Consider the following 26954-nt stretch of genomic DNA (forward strand, 5'->3'; position numbering starts at 1 on the left):
GTTGAGTGGAATGTACAGGACTAAAAATTTCAAAAGCAAAAAAACCAATCCATGGTGGCTGAATTTAGGATGGTGAATCCATCAAAGGGGTGCCATAGTATCTGGGAAGAAACCCAAAGTGGAACAGCAATGTTCTGTTTCTTGACTGGATGAAGGTTACATAGATGTGTTTACTTTGTGAAAAATCACTGAGCTGTATACTTAAGATATGTTCACATGTAAGCATGTATATTATATTTGCATTTTTTAAAAAAAATGTTTGCTTGCAAAAAAAGATATCCAAAGCCTAAGTATTTATCAGTAGGAGAATGGATAAAACAAATGATAGTATATTCAAACAATGGAATACAATTCAACAATAAAAAAGAATCAACTACTGATACAAGGATGAACCTCAAAAGCCTAATTTATACATTTCATTGTCAGGTAAATTTTAACTCAGAAGGTAAACAAAACTATAAGCAGGCATGTGCCCTAGGGGGAGGGGTGCTGAAGCCTTTGTCTCCTCAGACCTGTGCCATTACTGGCACATCTCGCAAGAAGAGAGGCAGGGCTCAGCCACAGCTACCATCTCCTCCTGTGCATATTGCCCGGGCGGGGGCAGGGCTGAGACCTGAATCTGCACGTGGGGGCCCCACAACCTTTTAGGCAGGACTGAGACTTGTTTATAGCCTGAGGCAGAGAGGATTTTTCTACCCTGACACCTCAGAGAACTTGTGCCGCCAAGGGAAACAAGGAGCTCAGATTTGGCACAGAGCGTAGGCGGGGCTGTTCCGTGGTCTTCCCTGAGCCCACCTACAGACCGCCTACCCGAGGCAGAGCAGGCAGCTGCACAGAGCAGCGGAGCGACCAGCACCAGGAGAGGGCAGGTGGGCAGCCACCCACCTTCCTGGCAGGAACACAGCACCTGACCACAGTGCTGGGACAGGGTGTGATCTGCCCACCTGCTTCCCCCTAAGCACAGCATCTGACTGTGGCATCAGGAGGGGGAGTGACCTGCCCACCCACTGGATAAGAGTTCAGCTCCTGACCTAGTGTCAGGAGGGGGCACAATCTGCTGGCCAACAGCCACTGAGAGCAGCACAGATGAGGGTGCCAACAGAAGGCCTATGAAACAGCAAGCTGAGTTCATGAAGCAGGGCAAAGACACAAAGACCTCTCGATAAAATCATTAAGGGCACACCATCTCCAGGATAAGTAGGTAACTGCTACTCCTTAAGCCACGGTGCCAGAGAGATATGAGCAATGTGAAGAAGCAGAGAAACCACTCCCAATGAAAAGATCAAGAGAAATCCCCTGAAAGCATGAACAAAGAAATAGACATTGATGGTCTATTAAATCAAGATTTCAAAAAAGAGTGATCAAAGTACTGAAGGAACTAAAAGAAATAGTGTTTAGGTATATAAAATGTATCAAAAATGAAATAGAAACTATAAAGAAGAACTAGGTAGGATTAGTAAACTCATTGGCTGAGATGAGAGCTGACCTAAAGGCTGTGCAAAGCAGACAAGAAAATACAGAAGAATAAATAAGTGACCTAGAAGACAGGACAACAGAAAGCACCCAATCAGAACAGCTGAGAGAAAAACAAATGAAAAACAAAACAATATACGGGACCTATGGGGTAATATAAACTGTGCCAATGTATGCATAATAGGAGTTCCAGAAGGGGAAAAAGAACAAAGCGGATTGAAAAGGTATGGGAAGGACTCATGACTGAAAATTTCCCAAACCTAAAGAAGGAATCATATCCAAGCACAGGAGGCTCAGAGGGTCCCAAGCAGGAAGAACCGAAACAGACCCACACCAAGGCATATCCTAATCAAGATAGCCAGATTCAAGGATAAAGAAATGATCCTAAAGGTAGCAAGAGAAAAACAAAGAGTGAGTTACAAGGGAACCCCCATAAGGTTTTCAGCTGATTTTTCTACACTATTTACAACAGCTAAGGCATGGAAACAGCCTAAAATGTCCATCAACAGATGACTGGATAAAGATGTGGGATATTTATATGATGGGATACTATTCAGCCACAAAAACTGACTACATAACGCCATTTGCAGAGATATGGATGCTCCTGAAGAATGTTATTCATGGTGGAGCAGTACAGAAAGAGAAAGAGAAATACCATGTGAGATCACTCATGTGTGGAATCTTAAATATATGCAAGATCTTGTGGTAACTCACAGCAAAAAAAAAAAGTGACAATGAATATATGTACGTTCATGTATAACTGAAAAATTGTGCTCTACACTGGAATTTGTCATAACATTGTAAAATGACTCTTACTCAATAAAAAATGTTTAAAAATAAATAAAATAAAATATAACCTTTAAAATACTGTATAATGAGAGGTGTGATGTTCTAGTATCTGTTCTAAGAAGTACGTTAGACACACATAAGAATAGCCAATGGTCAGAAAGATCACATGTTATCAGCTACCACCCCATGCAAATTAATGACATTTAGCAGATATTCATATATGTGTGTAAATATATAAAATAGGTATTAGTCTATATGTAAATCAAATCAAATATTATATTATAATCTAATGTAAAATCATATCAGCAAAAGCACTGTGCTGACATAAGTGTCTTGGTGTAAACAGATTACAATTTTTTATTGAGTTGTCATAATGGGATAATATTGTGAACCAAGTGGAAATTGTAAAAAAAAGTTATCCAAAAAAAAAAAAAATCCTGACTACATGAAAAGATGCAGTTACTATAAGGCCTTTCCCATTATTTACTATCAGTGTCAGAAAGTCTTGGAATAAGTTAGGAGAATTAAAAACTCTAACAAGACACAAGAATGCACTCTCTGTTAAAGAAAATAAACGAAAAGAAAAAAACAAATGAATAGACAATTAAGGTCCTACAGATAAAAATACCAATTTTTATGGGAAATAGCCTTAAAATAAAAAATAAGGAGATTATATTCTAATTTCACCTTTTGAATTAAGATATACAAAATTTAGCTGAATACCTTCGTATTTTGCACTTATGAAGAAAAAAATGTATTTGCAATGAAAAAGCAGCCATTACCCTGCCTTTTGAGTATTCTAAAGTTTTAGGTCTGAATATATTTCATCTTAAATGATCTTAAGCACTATGCAGTGGTTGGTGTTTTAAAAATACCACTGTGTGTGGAACTTCTAAAAGTGCTTCAAAAAATTTATATTTTTGTAATAATTTAGCAATGGCCTGGATATTATTTTTAAGAAGACAACTCACCATGGAATACTGCAAGATTTTTTTCAATGAGTTTATATTCACACATGTTTAAGATTGTCACTGTATTATGAGAAAATGTCAACCGTGGCAGTATTTTGACTTGAAAATGAGATAAGCTGAGAAGCATATTTTAAGTATAAACTAAATGATTGCATTCCTTTAAAGACAAGAAAGTAAAAGCATGATAAACTCTGACTTTGACACACTTAAAATATAAAAATTAATATAATGTAATTTTACACACTTCTCTTTAACTCTCAGTACTTTCTCAGCCCCTTTCCCATTACACCCGCGTCCCCGCTCCTGACCCTTGGTGTACACACCTCCGTTCACACGGAGAAAGGGGGGACCCGGGCGGTGAGGACCAGGGGAGCGGACACCCCCGCGGCCCGGATGGACACGGACACTCACACCCGCATCCCCGCTCCTGACCCGCGGTGTACACACCTACGATCACACGGGGGAAGGGGGGACCCGGGCGGTGAGGACCAGGGGCGCGGACACCCCAGCGGCCCCGATGGACACGGACACTCACCAGCTCCCGGCGGGCGAGGAGAATAGTCGAAGCGGGCCCGCCAGCGCACACGTCCCCTCCTGCCCTGCTGGCCGGGGTCCCAGCTCGGTCAGGTCCACACACACCCCGGCAGGAAGCGGGCTCAGGCCGTGGGAAACCGGCGTAACTTCAGACAGAGAGTGGGGAGCATCCTCCCGCAGACACGCAGGCAGCGCTGTCCCGGAGCCTCCTTGGCGCCGCCCTCTCAGGCCTGAGGAAAGCAAGCTCCGCCCCCAGGGAAGACGCTGGCTGCTGATGCGGACTGCGCATGCGCACCGCCACCTAAGACACGCTGGCTTCGTTCGCCCCCTGCAGGTCCTCGAGGGCGGTGCAGGATACTCGGAACTCACTGTAGAACACATGACCCCTCCCAGCCATGATGCTAAATCAATGGAAATCTCAGTGCCCTGGCCTCTTTTTTAATGGCACTGGTGATGCTCTCATCCAGCCATGCCTGCTCTCTTGCCTGGCACATGCCTCAGTCCTTGGAATCCCGCCTGAATCAGATTCTGTTCTGGAGGAAGGACAGGTGCAGAAGAATCTCAAAATTCCAGACTTAGAAGATGACCAGGAACCCAAACTCAACTCTGTCAACTCCCTGGGGTCCCCTGAGGAGTGTGGTTTTCTCAGAACCATCTGCCCTGTGTCAGGAGCAGACCAAGCCTCAGGTAGCTTAGAGAGGCTATCATGCAGCACATGCTTTGGATGGTTCTCAGTTCTGACCTGCATGATCTTGAGACCCTTTTGTAACTCCTAACACTCTGTTTTCTCATACCTATAGTGATGGTTATTGATGACTGAGTTAAACCTCTTACAATGCTGAGGTGCTATTGTTCCTTGGATAACAGAATATTTTGAAGGGATCAACTGTTTATCACTTCCCCCTAATGAAGTATGTTTTTAAAACTAGAAATATTTCAGGGGGCACTCAGGTCCTCCTCTTGCACCAGTTCCTGAGGTGTTGGCAGTTTCTGCTCTGAGCTCCAGATCCTGATCCTGCCGGTGGTCTATGGTGATGCCAGTGTGTACATGCTCTTCCTTTTGCACCGGTGTGGAAAGGAGACAGCCCTTCCCCTACATGAGGCTGCAACACGCTGACACTCAAAGCAGGCACAATGAAGAACCAGCTAGAGTCCCCGGTACCAGCTGTCCCAGGTAGAAACGTCACCTTCACCACAGTGTTCCTGTGCTCCTATCAGGCCTTCACTACTCCCAGCAGGCCATGCATGAGCAGTGTGACAGTGTGACACCTGCACAGCATGGTGGTGATGATCCCACCTTATCTGTTTCTTTTTGGAATGTCCCCACACCTCTCTGAGCTTCACTTTGCTCTTCTCACAGGCAGAGTTGTACAGGCATGAACCTCACAGGGTTATGGTAGGTAGTCACGGTAGCTGCTCACCCAGTGGCAGGCTCTGCCGAGAGGGCTGCTGGGAGTGCTGTGTGTCTTCACACTTGTCCTTCACTCTCCCCAGTGAAAACACTCTTGGCCTTATCCTTCCCTGGTCTGCGGCCTTTCTGTGCTTGCAAAAGAACATGGAAACTATCTGCAAAGAAGTTTTGAGGTTCTGTCCATCTGGTCCAGGAAATGCTGACTCTCCTAGATGTGCTGTTGGGTGGGCTCTCATGGGAGGGGCTTGGGCAGGACTTCCCTTTGCAATAAGCTGCCCCACCCAGCCCTTTCCATGATCCAGACTCCTGGGACCAGGGTGCAAATCCCCAGCTCCGCACTTGTCAACCATGTGACCTGGGCAACTTTCTCAAACCCAAGCTTTGTCCACCCACGGTTAGCAGAGATGGGGGATATCAGGATGTCCCGCACAGAGTGTCTGTGCAGATTAAGTGAGGTAGAACAGACAGAACAGTGGTGGGGCCTGGCCCATTGGTTGACAGAAGGGAGCTCACCATGTGCAGCAAGTTCCACGGGTCACCCAGCAATCTGCCCAGAGGCTTAGCCACTCCATCGCTATCATGCATGTGAAGTCCACTTAACCACATGGGAGAGAAACAAACACATATTCTGAGTGTAGCTATCACAGGGAAAATTGCATCTGAGCGGGGAGTAATACCAGAGGGTGATCAGGATGGAGGAAGATGCCCCCTGGGTTTGAGCAGACTGGAGCTGCCCTCCAGAGCCTGGGGTTAGTGAGGATGGGCTTGTAGAAATGCCCCTCTCCTTTACCCATCAATGCTGGGTCCTGCGGGTACTGAGTCCCACAACCGGTGTGCTGCTTGGGTCCTCAGCACAGAGAAAAACCCAGGGGTTCCCACAAGGCTTCGGCCACATCCTCTGCTTCCTGAACTCCCACTCTGGTGACCCCACCTGGGATGCAGAGATGAGGTGAGGCAGGGACCTGTGCTGTCAACATCACTGCTCTACCCTGGGAATCTGGCACACAGTAGGTGCTTGGTAAGACATTGTTGAATGAACAGCAATACTGGGCCAAGTTTCTGTGGGTGTCTGTGCCCCCAGATCAGGGACCCCTCAGGGCCCACCTCACAAGTGACATGAAAATAATAATCCCACCAGGAGCAATAACAGTTCCTCAGAATAAATGGGCTTTTCCAAGCACTCTCCACCTGTTGCAAAGGCCTCCAAGCAGGGAAGTGGGCTGTCAGGGGCAGCACTGCACTCTCCACTGTAACAAGGAGAAAGCCAAGGGCCACAGAGAGGAGTGCCTTTCCAGTGTCACTGCTCACTTTCCCACCTTTTGGGAGACCAGGAGGCTTTTCTACTACATTCTGGCTCTGAAGCCCCAATACTGTGTGGACATGCCTCCCTCCCCGGAGCAAGGAACCACTAAGTGACCTGTCACTTGTCACCAAGCAGACAGGCTCATTCCAGCTCATTGTGCCACCAGCAGGTTGTGCTAGAAGCAGAATCCTCTGGGAGACATCACACTCTCCCAAGCTGGAAACAGGTGAACAGCTCACAGGTTTCCTGAAGAGGATGGTCACATGGCCTTGATCTGGCCGATCAGCATTTTCCATCCTCCCTGGCCACTGTGATTGGCTCAAGGCTGGGCACCAGCCCAATCAGGCTCCACGGAGGTCAGGCCTAGTTGCTGGAATCCTGGGAGCAGAGAAGTTCTATTTCAGTTGGGAGTTGAGGGGTGGTGATGTCAGCCTGTGGCAGTTGGTGACTATCTTGCTTTATAAAGGCAGAGCCATGTGAAGATGACACCAGTGGCAGAGCCCAGAGGTGGGGAAGGATGACTTTTGTTGATGTCACTGAGCACCAGGTACAGACCTGCCTGAAGCTATCTGCCTGTGGACGTCTCAGTTAGGTAAGTCATTCTCTCCTGCCCTGTTTGCTTCTTAAAGCCACTTTGGTTTTCTGTCACTGGTTTTAAGAAAAAGTTTGACTATTCCTTCAAGCTGGCTAAATGGAGACCCTGGAACTGCAACAGTGAGGTGACAGGCAACAATGTGGCAAATAGACTCCAGAGGCCTCTGTTCAAACAGGGGATTGTAAATGACAAGGGAGAGTACACATGGCCTCAGTGAACAGATTTGCTACTGGTAGCTCCCAGTTCCTGGATATTAGAGTGCATGCACTCAGCCAAGTCTCAGCTCTGCTGTCACACCTGCTAACCCACAACTCTCCTCTCCCACCTGCCAGGCCTAGGGGGGGCTGGACACCCCCGGGCACCTGAAACAGCCCAGGGCTTTGTGTAGTAATTTACACAGGCTGCCCCCAGTTCTGAGGGTGAGGGTGACTGGGTTCCAGTTTACAGAGAAAACAGACTAGACGTTCTCACTGGTGAGATGTGGGGGTGGGACCCCAATCTACCATCTGACCTATGACTTCGGAGTGGACAGCCTCCCCACCCTCAGCCAGGATGCTTGCTAAGCCTCGGGGCTCAGGAGTCCTGTTCCCTCCATCACCCCTCCTGGAGGTGAGAGTGGGGGGCTCTTCTCTATACAACATTCACCCCTGCAGGGGCACACGTGTGACCTCACAGTCTGTCATCCCTTCCTTATGACCTGGACCTCCTTGATGTGTGAGCACTGCAGATCATGGGTGCACACGTGGGCAGGTGCACCATGACTGAGAGGACAGCACTCCAATTTAAGCCCCCTCCATGCTCAGATGATTACATCCTGGAATTGAGGGGTTCCCAGGGGTCAGGTGGCCAATTCTGGCCTTAGGGGCAAATTCTTATCACCCAGGGGGATAATTTTTAAATTAAATTACACATTTACAATTCAATAGTCAAGCCTCTTTCTAGGCAGCCTTGTAGCCTCTCAGCTTTTACCCCTCGCTGTGACCATGTTCTAAGCTTCAAATTGAGTGCCATTATGGACATGAACATGTCCCTGTCATGTGTCACCTTCACAGTAAGCGGCCACCCCAAACTCCTCTCCCTTCCCCTTGTCGATATCTCCACACAGGGAGTAGGGTCCTTTTGATGCAGTTGTGCAAATATGCGAGCTAAGGGTTTAGAATGTCCAGGCTAGGAGGGGTCTTCTCCACATGGCAGGGCAGGTGGGCTGGCAGGGGGTGATGGTTCACTTGTAAAACCTCAGCTGGTTTCAGGCAGTGACCACAGACTGGCAGCCAAGGGCTCAGCTGGTGCAGAGTAAGCGGATTAAATGTGTTCACCCAGACGCCTTGGGAGTGGCAGCCCTGGAGTACGACTACAAGTGAGGAAGGTGGAGGATCCCCAGTGCCTGGACCTCCAACTTCTAAAAATCAGGACTGAGATGTGGCTTTGAAATCAGAACACTGGAATTCAAAGCTTCCCCCACCACTTTGTCAATAATTCAGAGCAAATCAGCCTCAGTTTTCTCACGTGTAAAATGAGAACTTTGAAGCCTCTCCCTCTGAGGGTGTGGAGGGAAGTAAATGCGGTGACAGCAGAGCACAGGAGCTGTCTGGGCTGAGCCTGCATACAGGCAGGCCTTTGTTGCTGCCATGACCACTGTCTTCCAGGGCAGGGTCTTCACTCTCTCCCTGTGAAGGTCCAGACAGTAAACATTCTAGGCTTTGAGGGACCTACAGTCTCTGTCACAACTACCACCCTCTGCTGTTGGAGGGCAAAGGCAGCTCCTGCAGTAGGTAGTCCAGGCTCGCACCCCCGCTTCCTGACATAAGTATTCCTGAGATACAATTTTCACATAACTTTGTTGGCTTTAGGTGTGCAGCATAATGACTTGTTACATGTGCATATTGTGAAATGATCAGTTCATTAACTTTACTTGACGTCTGTCATCACCCATAGTGACACACTATTTTCCTTGTGATGAGAAATTTTAAGAGGTACTCTCTTAACTAACAAATGCACAACGCAGTGCTGTTAACTACAGTCACCTTGCAGTACATTATGTCCCCAGGACTTGTTTATCTTCTAACTGGAAGTTTGTACATTTTGATTATCTTCCCGAATTTCAATCACCCCCTGACTCACCTCTGGCAACCACCAACCTGATCTCTGTTTCTATGTGTTTCGGTTTATTTTGTAGATTCCACATATAAATGAGATCATAGGTATTTGTCTTTCTGTCTTATTTATTTCACTTAGCATAATACCCTGAAGGTCCACCCAAGTTGTCACAAATGGCAGTATTTCACTTTTTTAATGTCTGAATAAGATTCCATTTTATATACATATATATGCATCACGTTTTCTGTACCCATTCATCTGCTGATGGACACTTAGGTTGTTTACATATCTTGGTTATTGTAAATAATGATACAGTGAACATGAGGGTGCAGTTGTCTCATTGACATAGTGATTTCATTTCCTTTGGATATATTTCCTGCAGTGGACTTGCTGGGTCATATGGAAGTTCTAATTTTAAATTTTGGGGGAGCCTTCTTACTCTTTTCCCGAGTGATAGCACCAATTTACATTCCCACCAACATTGCACAAGTTTCCCTTTACTTCACACCACCACCATCACTTGTTATCTCTTGTATTTTGATGACACCCACCCTGACAGGTGAGAGGGGGTATCTCACTGGGGTTTTGATTTGCATTTCCCTGATGGTGAGTGATGTTGAGCACCTTTTCATGTACCTGATAGACATCTGTGTGCCTTCTTTGGAAAAATGTCTATTCAGTTCCTCTGCCCACTTTTTAAATCAGATTGCTTGTTTTTTGCTGTTGAATTGTAAGAGTTTTTTATATGTTTTGGGTGTTAACCCCTTATCAGATATATAGTCTGAAAGTACTTTCTCCCCTTCTGTCTGTTATCCTACCCTCTGCTTTCTGGATGACAGGGGTCCAGGCACTTGGGAATCTCTGCTTCTCACGTGTTTCCAATGGTGGGTGGGTGAGGGCTGTGTTCTGATAAAAGTGTGCACAACCGTGGGTCACTACCCCTTAGTTTAGAAGGTGGGCTCTGAAGAGTGCAGTGTGGGCAGGGATGTTTCCCTGAAGTCATCATTTGGATGGTCATGTGCTCTGGAACTCACATCATCTAGCCCGGGTGTGATGGGGCAATTTGCAAAGGGAGGACCTTGTAGCTAAGACACTGACCAGGTGATCTTGTGTCTTGTTGGAAGGACCTGGAAACAAAGTTGTGTGGAACAGGGACTCCTCCAGGTCACAAGGCTCAGTTCAGACTTCTGGGATGCAGAGACCTGCTCAGAGCCACTGTCACTGAGGAGGGAAGGGCCTCAGGCAGGAGGGAGGAGTTGCTGGATTTCACTTGCCCTGTTTGTCAAGTTTCAGCTCTGGTGATGTGTGGGACATGGGCTTAGCTTTGGGAATGTAAGAGGAGAGGTTCCTGGGGAAGGGCTGGCTTTTTCCTCTGATTGAGGTCCTACTGTGTGCCAATCACAGCAGTCCTCTGAGTCAGGGCTGGAAAGCCAGGCACAGAGAGGTCAGGGAGTTTCCAAGTCACACAACATTAGGGGCATCATTAGGGTCTGATGCAGACCTGACGCCCAGCCCACATTCTCTCTCCTTTCTCAGGACCATCATGATCCCACATGTCAGAATCACCCAGAGAGGCCCAGGTATGGGCACTGGGACCTTTCCTGCCTAACATGCCAGGAGCCTTAAGAGGGACGACAAGACACTTCCTGAGTCCATGATGCCCAGAGGCTGCTCTTAGCAAGAGGCTCAGCACACACTCCTGGATGAATCCTAGCTCTGTCCTGAGTCACTCTGTCCTCCCTGCCTCAGTTCTTCTGCCCACATGGGGCTGCAAACAGCAGCCACTTCACAAGGGTCTATGGAACCTCCAGGATCCTGGAAGCAGCGCCCTCACACAGGGAGCACGGTCTCCTTAACTTTTCCTCACCTCTTTGCTGGATGTAGAGTCCCAGAGGGGCACTGGCTTGTCCCAATTCTCACCCCAGATCAGGGTCCAGCAGGGGGTGGTGTCCAGGCTGGACTCTGTCCTCTGCCCCTTTTGGGGACCCTCATTCATTGCACCTTGGCTGCCTGGGCACTGTCTTCCAGGGGCCACTCTGTGCCTCCCACACCTACCTAGCATCCACCCACCCTGGGTTACTCCAGCGCCCTCTGGCCCTTGGCCACACACCTACTCCGTGTTGAGTGGAAATGAGGTGACCGACATGCTGGGCCTCCTGGACAGTCTGGAGGAGCCCGATATCCCCAACCTGCCCACCACACCAGGTGCCCAAGATGGGGAGAGGGTGTGCCTCCATTCATACTCTGATTTGCTCAGATTCTCAGCACCTACTTTGCTGGGTGGATATGGGGGCAGAGGTATGATGTAAAAGCAGGAGACATGGACAGCAGACCATGAGAAGGGGGCTAGCCCAGGCTGGTCTCATAACCCCCTTAGATTTGACTTTATCATCTTTAAAGTGGGACAGACTCTTGTGAGGTGAGCAGGATCCTGACCCATAGCCAGGCACTGTCCTACACACCTTAGAGAAGCTTACTGACTCCTCATGAAAATCTGTGGGGCAGGGACAGGCATTATCACCCATTTCTGCAGAAGTAACTGAGGCGCAGAGAGAACAGCTGAGGTGACCACCCCAGATTACAGAGCCCAGGTCATCTGGTTCCAGTGTCCAGGCTCATGGTAAGTGCCCATTCTGGGTTTTCCTCCTCCCTTCATCCTCCACTGGGACCCATGGCCGCAGCCTCATCTCAGTGTGATTGTTCATGGGGAGCAGGGTGGTTGCACTGAGGGCCCGTTTCTCTGAGGACTGCTTTCCCAGAAGGCTCAAGGGGTTGACTGTATTCACTACTGGACACCCAGGCCTGGGCCCAGGCCAGCCACACTGCAAAGCCTGAATCAGTGATTGTTGAGTGAATACCTGAACCTCTGCGTGTATCTGCATGTTGCCCCCATTTCCTCATCTCCACAGCTGGCTACCCGGCCAAAACGTTGTGTAATCAGGCCTGGGCCAGGGACAGTCAAGGGGACCAGAGCTGCTCAGCTGGGGACAGGAAGCCTCAGGGGCCCTGTGGCTGTCCCAAGCACCTCCTGGGGCAATTCACAGGGAAGCCCAGACAGCTTCCAGGAACAGCAATCAGGTCCGAATCCCAGGGGTATAGGGTAGGTCTTGAGGGGTGTTCCTGAGACTGACTTTGTGTATGAAGGGGGCCTGGGGGTCAGGCTGCTTTCAACGTCCATTCCAGGCCCACACCCCTGCTGGCAGCATGGAGCTAGTCATAAAGGACACAGGTCGTGGGGCCAAGGCTATAGCAGGGCTCTGCTCCCTCTCTGTGGCTCAGTGTCCTCATCTGTAACAGAGAACTAGTAACAGGGCCATGGGAGGGCTCACTGAGACCCTCCTCTGTGGCTTTGGTTGGACACTGCCCTCTCTCTGCTCAGTGCCCTTCTCTGTAATAGAGAACTAGTAACATTTTTCTTAGCCCGTTTTGGCCCCATTTTTCTGAGTCTCTTTCTACATTGGGCCCAGGGCTTTCACAGAGATCACAGACTTGGGATGTAATCAGAGTGTGGTCACAGCCCTAGTGGTCTCAATTGAGGCCAGAGGAGCTTCAGGGGGGGTGGGAATCCAGAAATGCTTCATGGAGGAGGTAAGATCTGAGCTGTGTCCCCAAGGATGAGCTGTCATCTAGCTGAGGCCTAGCATTGAGCAGGACCCATGTACATGGTTAATGAGGGTGTGAATGAATGGATGGGCACCCCTCTAACAGAGAGTGAGGGGGGAGTCCCCTAGGCCAAAGCAGGAAACACAGGGCACCCTGGGGGAGCAGAGGGCGGGGCTGCAGTGTGATGCCTGCCTCACCCTTTATGGGTGTCTTGCCACCACTTTAGCGTGTGTTCTGGTGGATTTAGAGCCCTTTCCTCTCCTCTGCTAAAGTATCCTGCTCTTCATTCCCAGCAACATCCGCCTGTGTCACCTCAGTGTCCCCAAGTGGACCTGGACCTGTCTTGTGGGAGATTGTGAAGAGGGATTTGGTGTGCATCCCAAGAATGAAGTGGGAGGGAGAGGATAATAGGGACCTCCATAGGGGATCATGGGCTGGGAGACATCGGAGGGGTGGGGAAGGCAGAGCCTCAGAGCTGTAGGATCCTGCTAGTGGTGGCTCCTTCACGAGGGGCTTCACAGGAAGGAAGCAAACATGGGGTAAAGGCAGAGCTCAGTTTGGGGCTTGCTGACATGGAACAGCTCATCACAGAGATGTCCAGAGGTGCTGGATGTAGGGAACGAAGATGCCACTGATGTCAGGGTCAAAGCCTGAGACCCAGATGTGGTGGGGCGGTGGTGCAGGGGAAGGGGCTTGAGGATATCAAGATGTTCATTCATTGGGGTCCTCAGGGTGGGGACCTTCATGTTCATTTCATAGCCACCTGGTGCCTGACAGAGTTAGGCTTAGGGAGGTCACTGAGTAGACACGTGCCGATAACCTAGATTCTCCTCTTTCCACATAAAGTCCCTGGTGTGAAGCCAGCAGGCACTCTTCAGAGTCATACACCCTCACCCATGGGCTCTCTGTGTGCCTAGAGCCCAGTGGCCCCTTACCTCCCACTCCCCACTGCAGGACCCTTTGCACACCTGCATTTCCACAAGCTATAAAACATCTTCTCTTGCTGTGTGTTTACCCTATGAAACCTCATTGCCCCAGGAAGAGAGAACTCACATCCTTCCCTTATTAAAGTGGTAAAGCCTTTTGTTCAGAGAAGCCCCTGACAGATCTCACAACCAACAAGGTACCTGTGCATGAATTGATCATGCAGCCCCCTCCTCCTTGTGTGCACAGCACCCCCCCAATAACAGACCCCACACACTCAACATTGGCTCTCGTGTAGGCACCTCTTGCCTGTGTGGCCTGATGTTGCCTATAGCAGTGTCCCTATTGAACTTTCCTAAACCCTTCTCAGACGCTGGTAATTCTTTACCAACCCAAGTAATTAGCCTGCCATTGTGCCCACAACACCTGAAACAGAGTTGACTAAATTATGCAGACTGATGATGCAGGTTAATTTGCTATAAAGGTGAAATCAAGGTTTACAAATGAAAGCAACATACATACTCAAGGCAGGACTAAGAACTCACACGGATAACTAAGACCCTCCACATACATCCCACTTTGCCCTTAGGGCCTTTGGGATGGCTGCTCTTTCAGCCAGGCTCTCTCTCCCCCTGCTTCTTAAACACCTCCAGGAATCTGCTCAAATGTCCTCCCTGACCTTATTTTTCTCCATGGAACATATCACCTCCGGACATTGTATATATTTTACTTAATTTTCTCTGTGTCCCCCACCAGGCTGTCTGCTGCATGTGGATGGAGACCTGACTGCTTCACTACCTGCTGTGCCCGGTATCTGGAACCCACCCAACACAGTAGGACCTCAGAGATTGTGTGACGGGTGTGTGATCACTGTAGGCCACAGACAAAAGCCTTCCCAGCAGTCATGGTAAGAGTCATTCATACTCTACTTACTGAGCCCTACTGTGTGCTGGTTACTGACCTGGGTGGGAGGCATGCAGTGGATTAGACACAGTGAGCACACACAGCATGTTAGGAGGGACCTGTGCTCTGGAGAGCACATAAGGCTGGGGGAAGTCAGGAGTGCAGGAGTGGAGGAGAAGAGGGCCAGGTGGAGACAGTGGTGCCAGAGGAGACAGAGAGGTGGGGCCCAGGTCGTGTAGGGCTTTATGGCTCCTGTGAGGGCTTTTCCTCAGGGCAGCGGAACCATGGCTGGGTACGGAGCAGGGGCCCGTGTCCTGAATGCTATGCAGGAAATGGAGAAGGTGTCTGCTGGGGAGATGTGCTTGGAGGAGGCTGTCCCTGTAGACTGTGCAGGCAGAGAAGGCTCCTCTGAGGAGGTGACATCTGAGCTGAGCCCTTGTATGGACCGTGTTTCCACCTTCTGTAGACTGGATGCTTTCATCTGCCCTGCAGCCCTGTGCAGGACACACCCTGTTCTCAGTCACCTGGACTTGGCCTCCTGCCTCCCTTGTGGGCCCTCCCACCCCAGAAGGAGTCCTTCTAGATCTAACTCACTACCTCCTCCACTGGACTTGGACTCACACTGAGCCACTGTCCACCTGCCCAACTCACCCAGAGTCAAGTCCAGAAACTTGGGGGAGCCCCTCCACCACAGAGCCCATGAACTTACTCAAATGGCCAGTCCTCAGCCTGCTCACATGCCTCACACTCCCCTCCTGCAGAAACCCTGTGACAGATCATGTCCACAGCACCCTGCTCCTCCGATCCTGACCCCAGGCTTTCCCATGGGGTGTGACCCCGCATGGGTTGCAGTCCCCTCCTCCAGTCTGGTGAGTAGAAACTACCTTTTCTTTTTTCTTTTGTTAATATATTTATTTTTTTAATTTTTATTTTATTGAGTTATAGTCAGTTTGCATTGTTGTGTCAATTTCCAGCATAGAACATAATTTTGTCAATTGTGTTTACTCTTTCAAGAAACCATCTCTTGGCTTGATTTTTTCAAATGTTCCTTATATCTCTATTTTATTTTTTTCCTCCCTGATCTTTATTATTTCCTTCCTTCTGCTTACTTTTGTTATTTTTGCTCTTCTTTTTCTAAATCTTTTAGGTGGTAAGTTTGATTGTTTATTGCAGTTGTTCCTCGTTTTTGAGGTAGACCTGATTCTCTCGCTATAAACTTCCCTCTAAGCACTGCCTTTTCTGGATCCCATAGGTTCTGTATGGTTGTGTTTTCATCATCATTTGTCTGAATGTGTTTTTTATTTCTTCTTTGATTTCATCATCCACCCATTTTTTTTTAAAGTAGTATGTTGTTTAACCTCCATACTGTCATTTATTTCTCCTTTATTTTTCTGTAGTTCATTTCTAGTTTCATGGTATTGTGGTCAGAAAAAGTTGCTTCAAATATTTTCTATCTTCTTCAAATTGTTAATACTTCTTTTGTGACAAAGTATATGATCTATCCTAGAAAATGTGGTATGTGCACTTGAGAAGAATGTATGTTCTATTTTAGGGAAATATAATGTTCTGAAAATATTACCCAAGACAAATTGTTCTATTGTATCATTTAATTTCTATGTTGTCTTATTAATTTTATGTATGGAATATCTGTCCAGTGATGTTAATGGATTGTTAAAGTCTTCTACTGTGATTGTGTTCCGATCAAATTTTCCCTTTTTATCTGTTAGTATTTTCTTGTTATCTGTTATGTATTTAGGTGCTCCTATGTTGTGTTCATATATGTTAATGAGTGAAATATCTTCATCTATGACTCCTGTAATCATTATAAAATATCCTTCTTAATCTTTCTTTATAATCTTTGTTTTAAAGTCTATTTTATTTGAAATCACTGTTGATATTCCTGCTTTCTGGTCATTTCCATTTGTGTGGAATATCTTTTTCAATCCTCTCACTTTCAATCTATGTGTGTCCTTCTCCCTAACGTGGGTCTCTTCTATACAGCGTATTGTAGATACTTGCTTTATTATCCACTCTGCACTCTATGTCCTTTGATTAAAGCATTTTGTCCACTGACATTTATATTAATTATTGATAGAAATGTGTTTATTACACTTTGAACTTTGTTTTGCAGTTCATTTTGTATTTCCTCTTTGTTCCTTACTTTTTCTTTTTGTGGTTTGATAATTTTCCTTTTTATTATCTTGGTGTCTTTTTAGTTTTGTGACTCTATTGTAACTTTTTGGCTTGTGGTTAACCTACTTTGTACATATATTAACCCATTACTATATCTGTTTGTTTTAAACAGATAGTAATATAAGCTCAAACCCATCCTACCAAGAACAAAAAAGAGAGAGAGACAGAGAGAAAGAGAGAGAGAGAGAAACCTGTATATTTTCTTGCTCGCCTCTCCCACCCTTAATGATTTAGATGCCCTCTTTTATGATTTCATGTTTATTCTGTTGTAATTCATTGTAGCAATCACCTTTCCAATTATGGTTTTCTCCTTTTTGTAGCATCCTGCTTCTTTTCTATTTAGAGTAGGTCTTTCAATATTTCCTTTAGCATAGGTTTAGTGTTGCTAACTTCTTTTAGTTTTTGCTTGTCTGTGAAGTTCTTTATCTCTCCTTCTATTCTAAAGGATACCCTTGCTGGATAAAGTATCCTAGGCTGCATCATTTTTTCATTCAGGACTTTGAATATACCTTGCTTCTCCCTTCTGGCCTTTACTGTTTTTGTAGAGAAATCAGCTGAAAGTCTTATGGGGGTTCCCTTGTATCTCATTCTTTGTTTTTCTCTTGCTGCCTTTAGAATCATTTCCCATTCTCAACCCTGGTCATCCTGATTGTAATATGTCTTGGTGTGGGTCTGTTTGGGTCCTCCTTGTTTGGGACGCTCTGTGTTTCCTGTACTTGGATATCTGATTCCTTCTTTAGGTTTGGGAAGTTTTCAGTCATGATTCCTTCAAATATCTTTTCAATCTCCTTTGTTCTTTCTTCTCCTTCTGAGACCCCCATTATGAGTAGGTTGGCATGCTTTATGTTATTCCATAGGTCCCTTATATTGCTTTCATTGGTTTTTATTTGTTGTCTCTCAGCTGTTTTGTTGTCCTGTCTTCTAAGTCACATATTCATTCCTCTCAATTATCCAGCCTACATTTTACATCCTTTACCTCAACTCTCATCTCAGCAAATGAGTTTTCCAATTTTCACTGGCTCCTCTTTAGAGTTTCAATTTCGTTATTTGACATATTCTCTGTCTCTATACACAATCTCTTTTAGTTTCTTCAGTACTTTGATCACTCCTTTTTTGAAATCATCTAGTAGACTATCAATGTCTATTTCATTGATTGTTCTTTCAGGGGGTTTATCTTGTTCTTTTAATTGAGACAGGTTGCTCTGCTTTTTTATCTTGCTTATATCTCTCTGGCACTATGGCTTATGGAGTATCAATTATCTACTGTGGTCTTTTAAGAGTTTACTTATTTATATAAAATGGATGCAGAAATAAAACTAAGCACAAAGAAATTAGTTTTAAAAGCAGTATAATCAATAACAGAAGAACATATTGAAACAAGATAACAATTGAGTTGGGATGAATTTTTAAAATATTAAAGGAAGAAAAAATATTTGACAACAGAGTATAATCACAACAGAAGAAAAAAAACAAGGATAAAAATGAAATTAGACCAATTGAAAGATAATAATAAAAGTATTTTAAAAGAAAATTTTAAAAGGGATTAAAAATAGAAATATAAAAATTATTTAAGAAGTAACATTTAAAAAGTAAAAGAAAATGGAACAGAAAAAGAAAAGAGTATGTTCCCGTGGAGATTGTGTGCCCTTAGTAATTTTATCAAGAGGTCCTTCTTAAATATGTGTGGTTACCAAGTCTTACTTCTGTGCCTTTTGTCTGTTATCCCTTTGGTTAATGATGTGGCCATTAACCTGTTAACCAGAGCCTACCCTGGCTATTGAATGGGGACTCCTCTTTGTTTTGTGGTTGTCACAGCTCCTGCCCTTGCCTTGCTTCATGAACTCAGCTCATTGTTTCCAGAGACCCTCTGGTCACACTCTTGGTCTGTGCTGCTCCCAGTGCCTGTAGGTAGACATGTCACATCTCCTCCCAGTGCTGCATCTTGGTGCTGCACTCCTGCATGGTAGGTGCGCAGGTTGTGCCCCTTCCCAATGCCGTGTCCAGGTGCAGCAGTCCTCCACAATAGTTGGGTTGGTTGCTCCCATATTCAGTGCAACTCCCCACTCCACATCTGTTCCACACTCTGTGGGTGGGCTTGAGGCAAATGGCCACACCAGCCCTAGTCCCTGCTCTTTGCCAGAACTTTGCTCCTTGTTCATTTGTCTTAGAGGTGTGAGTTCGTAGAGGCACCAGGACAGAAACTTCCTATATGTCTGGGGATGTAAACAAGTCTCAGTCTCACCTATGAGGTTGCAGAACTGCCAGGTACATATTCAGGTTTCAACCCCATGTCTGCCTGGGTAGGTATGATGGCTGTGGCTGAGCCTCATCTCTCTTATTCTGAGAAATCACCAGTTATGTTGCCATGAGTCAGCAGAAACAAAGGACGAAACACCCCTTCCCCCAGGCAAGCCAGCAATATTGCTTTGCTTTATTTTTTTTCTTATTTTATGGGAGGCCCAGGCTGTTCTGACCTGTATACAATCCAAGCAGATGTCCACAGCACACTGCAGTCCCCCAGGGTTACCTATGTACAGTCATCCAGAGTCTGCCTGGATCCAGCAGCCTGTCCCTTTCCATCCCTGATTCACTTCTAGGTTTGGGGGTTGTTGTCACACTTTGTGCCCATTTAACTTAATTCTGTCAGTCAAGGGTGGTTCCGTACACATCTGGGCCTCAGAGGTTCCCTGTCCATCCTGCTGACCTCTCCATTGGAAAGAGGGAGACCCAGTCAACCAGCACTATCCCTCCTTTGCTGCTCCCTCTTCAAAGGACCAACCCAAGCCATTTTGCATTTTCTTCCTTCTTTTTTCCTTTTCTCCTAGCAGATTGGTGGCACATTTTGTCTTTTGAAGATGGCAATGTTTTATCAAAGTTCAGCAGATGTCCTGAGTGGATGGGTGTGTCTGTGAATGTCAGTCTTGGTGAATTTATTGGAGAGGATAAGATACAAGCATCCTTCTACTCCAATATCTTGGCCTTTCTCCAAGAATATACACTCTTAATAATTTTGTCATAAGGTTATTTTTAACTATGGGTGGTTGCCAAGTCTTCCTTCTACGCCTTTTGCCTGTTATCCCCTTTTTTGGTGGTGTGGCTGGTGTTCTGGTGGCCTGAATCTGCCCTGGCTATTGAGCAGGAGCTCCTTTTTTCCTGTGGTTGTCACACTCCTGCCCATATCCTGCTGTGAAAACTCCACTTGCTGGTTCCAGAGGCCGTCTAGTCGTGCCCCTGGTCTGTGTCCCAGCATCTGTAAATGGGTGGTCTGCACCCCCCACCAGATGCCTGGTCCCAGGACCACACTTGTGCAAGGTAGTTGGCAGGTAGCTCCCCTGCCGCATTAGGTCCATGCTTTGTAGGTGGACTCAGAGGAAACAGCTACACTAGCCCTCACCCCTGCTCTGTTCCAGAACACTGCTTCTTGTGCATTTGTCTTAGAAGAGCCAACTCAGAGAGGCATCGGTGTGTAATGGTCCCTTCTTCTTGGGACTGTAAACAAATCTCATTCCCACCTATGAGGTTGTGGAGCCCCTAGGTAGGGATTTGGGTTTTGACCCCTCCTCTATCTGGGAACCATGCACCAGAAAATATAGTGGCTATGGCTGAGCCTTGACTCTCTTCTCCCAAGAAGTCTCCAATAATGGCACTGTGGGTCTGCGGACACAAAGGCTATGGCTACCCTTCCCCCCAGGGCACACCAGCAGTGTTTTCTGCCTTTTTTTTTTGTATTTTATGGGGGACCCAGGCTGTTCTGTATACTCTCCCAGCCATGGCACACAGAACATTGCAGTCCCCCAAAGTTTCCTCTGTAGAGTCAGCCCAAGTCCTCTGCTCAACTCAGAGAGCCTGTCCCATCCCACCCCTGCTGGTTTGCTTCTAGGGCTGGGGATCGTTGGGACCCTTTGTGCCCCATTAACTTAGTTCTGTCAGTCAAAGTCTATTCTATACAGATCTGAGCCTCTGAGGTTCCATCTCCATCCTGCTGAACTGGCCATTGGAGTTGGAGAGACCCAGTGTATTAATGCTATTCCTCCTTTGCAGCTCCCTCCCCATTGGAATGGTCCAGAACTATTTTCCTTTTTCTCCTTTTCTCCTGTTCTCCCACCAGATTTGTGGAAAATTTTATCTTTTGAAGAAGCCAATATTCTGTCAAAGTTCAGCAGGTGTTCTGGGTGGTGGGTGTGTCTGTTGATGTCACTCTTGGTGAATTTGTGGGAGAGGGTGAGCTCTGAGCATCTTTTTTACTCCACCATCTTTCCTCCTCCTTCACTCTTTTTCTTTTGATTGGAACATTTAGTCCATTGACATTTATAGTAGCTATTTTATAGATGTGGGTTTATTGCTATTTTGAAATTTGTTTTCCAGTTGATTTTGGTAATTATTTGTTTCTTTCTTTTAATTATTTTTATTTTTGTGGTTTGATAAATTCCTTTTCTATTAGCTTGGTTTCTTTTTGGGTTTTATGACTCTATTATATACTTCTGATTTGTGGTTATCTTGTCATTCAAGTATGATAACCCCTTACTTCATCTGTTTGGTTTTAGTTGATAGTCATGTGGGCTCAAGTGCATCCTAAAAAGAAAGAAGACAAAGAGAAAAAAGAAAAAAAAGAGAAAAAAATATATATTCTCTTGCTCTCCTCTTCCACCTTTCATGATTTTGCTATTCTCTCTTTCTTGTTTGCCTTCTTGTTTTCTTTATTGACTTACTGACTTATTTATATCCTCATGTTTTCCCTTGCAACTCACTGTATTTATCGCATTTCCAATTATGGTTTCTTAATTTCTATAGCTTCCTGTTTATTTTTTATTTAGATTAGAACTTTCAAATTGTTTTTTAGCATAGATTTAGTACTGCTGAATTCTTTTAGTTTTTGCTTGTCTATGAAAATCTTTCTCTCTTTCTGTTCTAAAGGATAGTCTTTCTAGATAGAATATCCTAGTTTGCAGCCTTTTTCTTATTCAGGACTTTGAATACATCTTGCCACTCCCTTCTGGCCAGAAGATTTTAGGTAGTGAAATCTGCTGAATGCTTATGGGACTCCCTTGTAACAAACACTTTGTTTTTCTCTCACTGCCTTTAGAATATTTTATTTTACTTTAACCATTTTAACTATAATATGTCTTGGTGTAGGTCTGTTTGGTTTCTCCTTGTTTGGGACCCTGTGTGCCTCCTGTAGTTAGATAATTCTTTCCTTCTTAAGGTTTGGAAAGTTTTCAGTCATGATTTCTTTAACTAACTTTTCAATCCCCCTTTCACTTTCTTCTCCTTCTGGGACTCACCATTATGCATAGGCTGGCACACTTTATATTATCTTGCTTTAATTGGTTTTTATTGACTTTTCTGTCTGCTGTTCTTTTTGGGTTATTTCTTTTATCTTGTCTCCTAAGCCATTTATTCATTCCTCTGCATTATCTAGTCTTCTTTTGATTGCCTGTAGTTGAATTTTCTATTTTTAACTAGCTCTTCTTTATAGTTTAAATTTTCTTTTTAAAGTTTTCTGTCTCTATTGATAGTCTCTTTTATTTCTTTCAGTGAGTTGATCATTTCCTTTTTGAAGTCTAGTAGACTATCAAAGTCTATTTTACTGATTGTTCTTTCAGGGGATTTCTCTTGTTCTTTTAATTGAAAGTGGTTCCTCGGCTTCTTTATTTTACTTATATTTCTCTGGCTCTATGTATTTCTTTTAGACCCATTTCTGAGCTGTGATATGTAGTAGGCAGGGTTGGAGCAATTCAGTTGTGAAGAAGAATAGGCAGAAGATGTTCACTGGGGAGTTCTCTCTGTGGTGTTGCCTGTCACTTGTTATGCAGACTTACAAAGTACTATTTGTTGATGTTGGCTTTATCCCTGCCTTAGCTATGGGAATGTCAGCCACCTACTCTGGTGCCCCTCAGGTTCTGAGCCCCAGGAAACATCAGTGCAGATCCAGCAGTGTCAGTCCCTTGGACCTGCCTTAGCAAGTGTGCAGTCACACACATGAATTTGTGGTCCACTACAGGTTCAGCTCAAACCCTAATCCCGCACCCACATATGGAACCATACACCACCCTGTTGTAAATACCCTCACTGGCCACCCTTCTTGAGTCAGAACTCCACTCACTGCCTGTAAGTCTCAGAGGTGTGGATCCACAAAGTGACCAGATACAGCAAATCCACCCTCTCTGCCTGGGGCTGTAAACAAATCTCATTCCTGCCTGTGAAGTTGCAATGGCACAGGGTATGGAGTCAACATTCAGCTCTGCCTTTGTGCAGAAGTGTTGCCTATCACCAAGCCCCATTTCTCTTCTCATGAGAACACACCAACAATGGAGCCAAGTGGAGAAAGTGACTTTGGCACAGCTGTGTTTCATTCCTCCCCCATTATACCAACATCGGTGCTTTTTTATGAGAGTTTCAGTCTGTTCTGTTCCACACACACACACACAGCCAGAGCTCACACTGCCCTCTAGTTTCCTGAGGCTGCCTGTCTGCAGTGTGACCCAGCCCTCTGCCTGGGCTCTTCACTGACTCCAGTAGCCAGTTCTGGCTCATCCCTTCTAGCTCATGTCTAGGGCTGGTCATCACAGGGACCCTCTGTGTCAGTTTTCTCCAGTTCTGCCTGCCATGCAGTTGCCACTGTCTCCTCCAAACCTTGGAAGCTCTGCTTCTTTCCTAGCTGATCTCCCAGCTAGAGAGGTTGTGTCCCAGTGTGAGTGTGCCTTTCTTCCTATGCTACTCTTTCCCTGCAGGATCAGTTCTGCACTGAATTTTTCTTTTCTCTTTTTATTCCTTACCATATTTTGTGAGAATCTTCCTGTATTTCAAAATAAAAGACACTCTACCAGAGTTCAGGAGGTTTCTGTGCAATTCAATGTTTTTGTAGATGTAATTCTTTGCGTATTTGTGGGAGAGGTCAAGCTGTGAGTCTGTCTACTCTGCCATTTTGGCTCCTTCAAATTTTAAAATAGGGCTAGGTCTTTCTTAATTACTCTTAACAAGCTGTTGTAGTTTTCAGCGTACATGTCTTGTAATTTTTCCTTGCCTCTATTGGATGCTGATTCAGAACATACACAACCTTCTGGAGAAACCTGTCCCACCCTGCCATTTACTGCCAAATAGCTGGCCTGTGTCTGAGTCACCAAAAAGTTTTGTTCTTTATCTGATTCTTAATTCTTTAGAATTTATCATTTTACTCTCATAAATGCTGATTGTACTTGTAACAAATATTTTAAAATAAAAATAATAAACTTTATTCTATAGATGAAATATGAATGAATCTCAAGTAACATATGCTTTTAATACCTTAGAATTAGTAAAGCAATATAGATACATTATAAACGCTTGAAATGTTGCCTAAAGGAAAAGTGCAGAGATTTGCAAATCCCACTCCCAGAAGTGACCGTCATTAATGGTTTGGTGAACATCTCTCAGTCTCTATCTCTCTCATTCTCTCTGCCTCTGTCTCTCACACACCACAAGATTCATTTACATCTATGATGATTTGACACATATGTGGTCATAGAGATGGCATCTTGGATGTAGATGATGGATTAACAGGCATCCAAACTGAGGGCTTCCTTGACATCAGGTAAAGACCTAGCACTCATTTTTCCAGCTGCACAACAATCATTCCTCCATCTGAACCAGAACTGATGAATCCCGCCCCCTCTCCATGAACATTAGTGTTGCTTCCATTTCCCTAGTAGTTTAAGCAGGACTGTGATGAACATCCTTGAAAAGACATCTTTGAACAATTGTGCAAGAATTTTAGTATGATCAACGGTAAGCATTAGCACTGCTCGAAAAGTGGTGCACTTGTGGAACTGTGATGCATCCTGCATACTGTTCTCCCAGAGAGGAGAGTCTGCTCACTCTTCCCTCCAGGGGATCTACTGTGGCCTCTGTCTCCTCATGTTGTCACTAGAGCTGGTTGTCACCAGGCTAAAGGCCTGCCAGTGTGATGTTGACCAATGCTGTCTCCGAAGTGTGAACATCTTGCATTCTCACTTGAGAGGTCGAGCATCTCTAATATACACTGGCCACCTGCATTGCCTCTTGTTGGAATTGCATGTGTTTGTTCTGTTTCTGTTTAGAACACAGTGTTTCAAGATATTTTTGGACCACAGGGATGTGAAACCTTTCTCTGACTTTAGGTTATGAAAAATGATATTTCCATGTTGTGGTTTGTCTTTCATGGATTTTGATTATTATTTTTTTTTATTTTGTTAGGTTATGTTTTGCCACAGGAAGAGCTAAGCATCTCCCTCCTGGCTCTGGTTTCACACATAGAATAGCAGTGCCTATCTCGAGATTATGCACATAGTTTCTAAAAATATTCATTTTGTATATCTCATATTTAATCCACCTGGATTTCCCTTTGAAATAACCAAAATGCTACTTCAAGTAAAAAAAAAACACCAATCCCTTGTTAAAATATGAGAGCAGACACAAACAGCCATCTTTTGTATGATTTCATTGATAGGGAACATCCAGTGTAGGGAAAGACACACAGAGAGAAAGAGGATTAGGGCTTGTCAGGGGTTGGGGGAGGGAGAAAAGAGAATGTGTGCTTTGGATACGGGGTTTTATTTTGAGGAAAGAAACAGTCTGAAACTAGACAGTGACGATGGTTACACAGCATTGTGAATGCACTTAATGCTCCTGAATTGCACAATTTAAAATGGAAAAACATCTAAATTTTATTATGGTAAACTTAAAACATAAAAATAGATGGTACTCTAAATGACATGAAAGAAAACAAGGAAATGACAGAAAAAAGAAACAAAAATGATGCCAGGAGAAGGGAAGTAAAGTTCGGGTCTGAGAGTGGGTTGATTCTTAGAATTAGATGACAGTGTTGGTGGTTGCAGAGACATCTCAGCCCGTAGGGGTGGTGATGCCTCAATTGGCTCTGGGTCTCATAGAAGTATGTGTGTAGGTGCAGGGGGAGCTACAAAATCAGGCTCAGGGTCTCCCTGCAGGACTGGTAATGTAACCTGGTTCTAGGTCTCCTGTAGGGCTAGTCTTACAGTCTGCAAAGCTGGTGGGATGTGACACGGTCCTGTGTGTTTTGCAGGTGCAGGCTCGGGTTCCCCAGCAGGGTTGTTAGAATGGGACACAGTCCTGGGTCTCCTGAAGGAGCCAGCTCAGGATATCATGCAAGACCAGGCTCAGGGTATCCTTGTAATGCTTGTGGAATGAGACCCCATCATTTTTCTCCTGCAGCAGCAGATTCAGGGTGTCCCTGCAAGGTTTTGCAATTTCACCCTGCTCTATAACTCCTGCAGGAGCAGGCTTGGACTGTCCCTGCTGGGTTGTTGGAATATGACCCATCTCTGATTCTCTTTCAGAAGCAGGCTCAGGGTCCCCCTACAGGGCTAGTCGATTTTGTTCCAGTCTTAGGTCCTTTGCAGGTGCAGGACTGGGGTCTCCCTTCAGGGCTGGTGAAATGTGACTCAGCTGTTGGTCTCTTGCAGAAACAGGCAGAATTTCTCCCTGCAAGACTTGTGGAATGAGACCCATTGCTGGGTCTCTTACAGGAGCATGCTCGGGGTCTACATGCAGGGCTAGTGGAATTGGACCTGGCTAATGGTGTCCCTGCAGTGCTGCTGGAATTGTTCCAATTCTTGGGTGTCTTGAAGGTGTAGGCTCTAAGTCTCCCTGCATTGCTAGTGAAATGTGACCCAGTTGTGGTTCTCCTGAAGGGACAGTCTCAGGGTTTCCCTGCAGGGCTGGTGGATGGGACATAGTCCTGGGTCTCCTGGAGGAGCAGGCTCATGTTGCAACATGACCAATCTCAGGTTCTCCTGCAGGAGTAGGCTTGGGGCCTTCCTGAAGGGCTAGTGGAATTGGACATGGCTCATGGTCTCCCTGCAGTGCCATTGGAATTGGTCCAATTCTTGGGTCTTTTGAAGGTGTAGGTTGCAGGCTGATAAATTACCTGTAGGGCTGGTGGAATGTGACATGGCTCTTAGTCTAATGCTAGAGCTGATTCAGGGTCTTTCCACAGGGTTGGTAGAATTGGTCCCAGGCCTGGGTCTCCTGCATGTACAGGCTTTGGTATCCCTGTAGGGCTTGTGGAATGTGACTGGGTTTCTGTTTCCTGCAGGGGCAGGCTCAGAGTCTCCTTGCAGTGTTGCTGGAATGGCACATGGTTCTGAGTTTCCTGCAACAGCA

At 45.7% G+C, this 26954-nt stretch overlaps 1 long non-coding RNA gene across 1 annotated transcript in view; it reads left to right on the forward strand.

The window, feature by feature from the left end:
• Positions 1 to 26954, forward strand: part of LOC140692972 (uncharacterized) — a 61925-nt gene that overhangs the window by 18466 nt on the left and 16505 nt on the right. The window contains exons 13-18 of the long non-coding RNA XR_012068618.1: positions 4697 to 4941; positions 6948 to 7073; positions 10710 to 10753; positions 11707 to 11793; positions 14457 to 14607; positions 15365 to 15472. This is a non-coding gene — a long non-coding RNA (uncharacterized lncRNA). The remainder of the gene's footprint in view (positions 1 to 4696; positions 4942 to 6947; positions 7074 to 10709; positions 10754 to 11706; positions 11794 to 14456; positions 14608 to 15364; positions 15473 to 26954) is intronic.

This window comes from Vicugna pacos, unplaced genomic scaffold, assembly GCF_048564905.1.
Source record: "Vicugna pacos unplaced genomic scaffold, VicPac4 scaffold_19, whole genome shotgun sequence".
NCBI classification, from domain to species: domain Eukaryota; kingdom Metazoa; phylum Chordata; class Mammalia; order Artiodactyla; family Camelidae; genus Vicugna; species Vicugna pacos.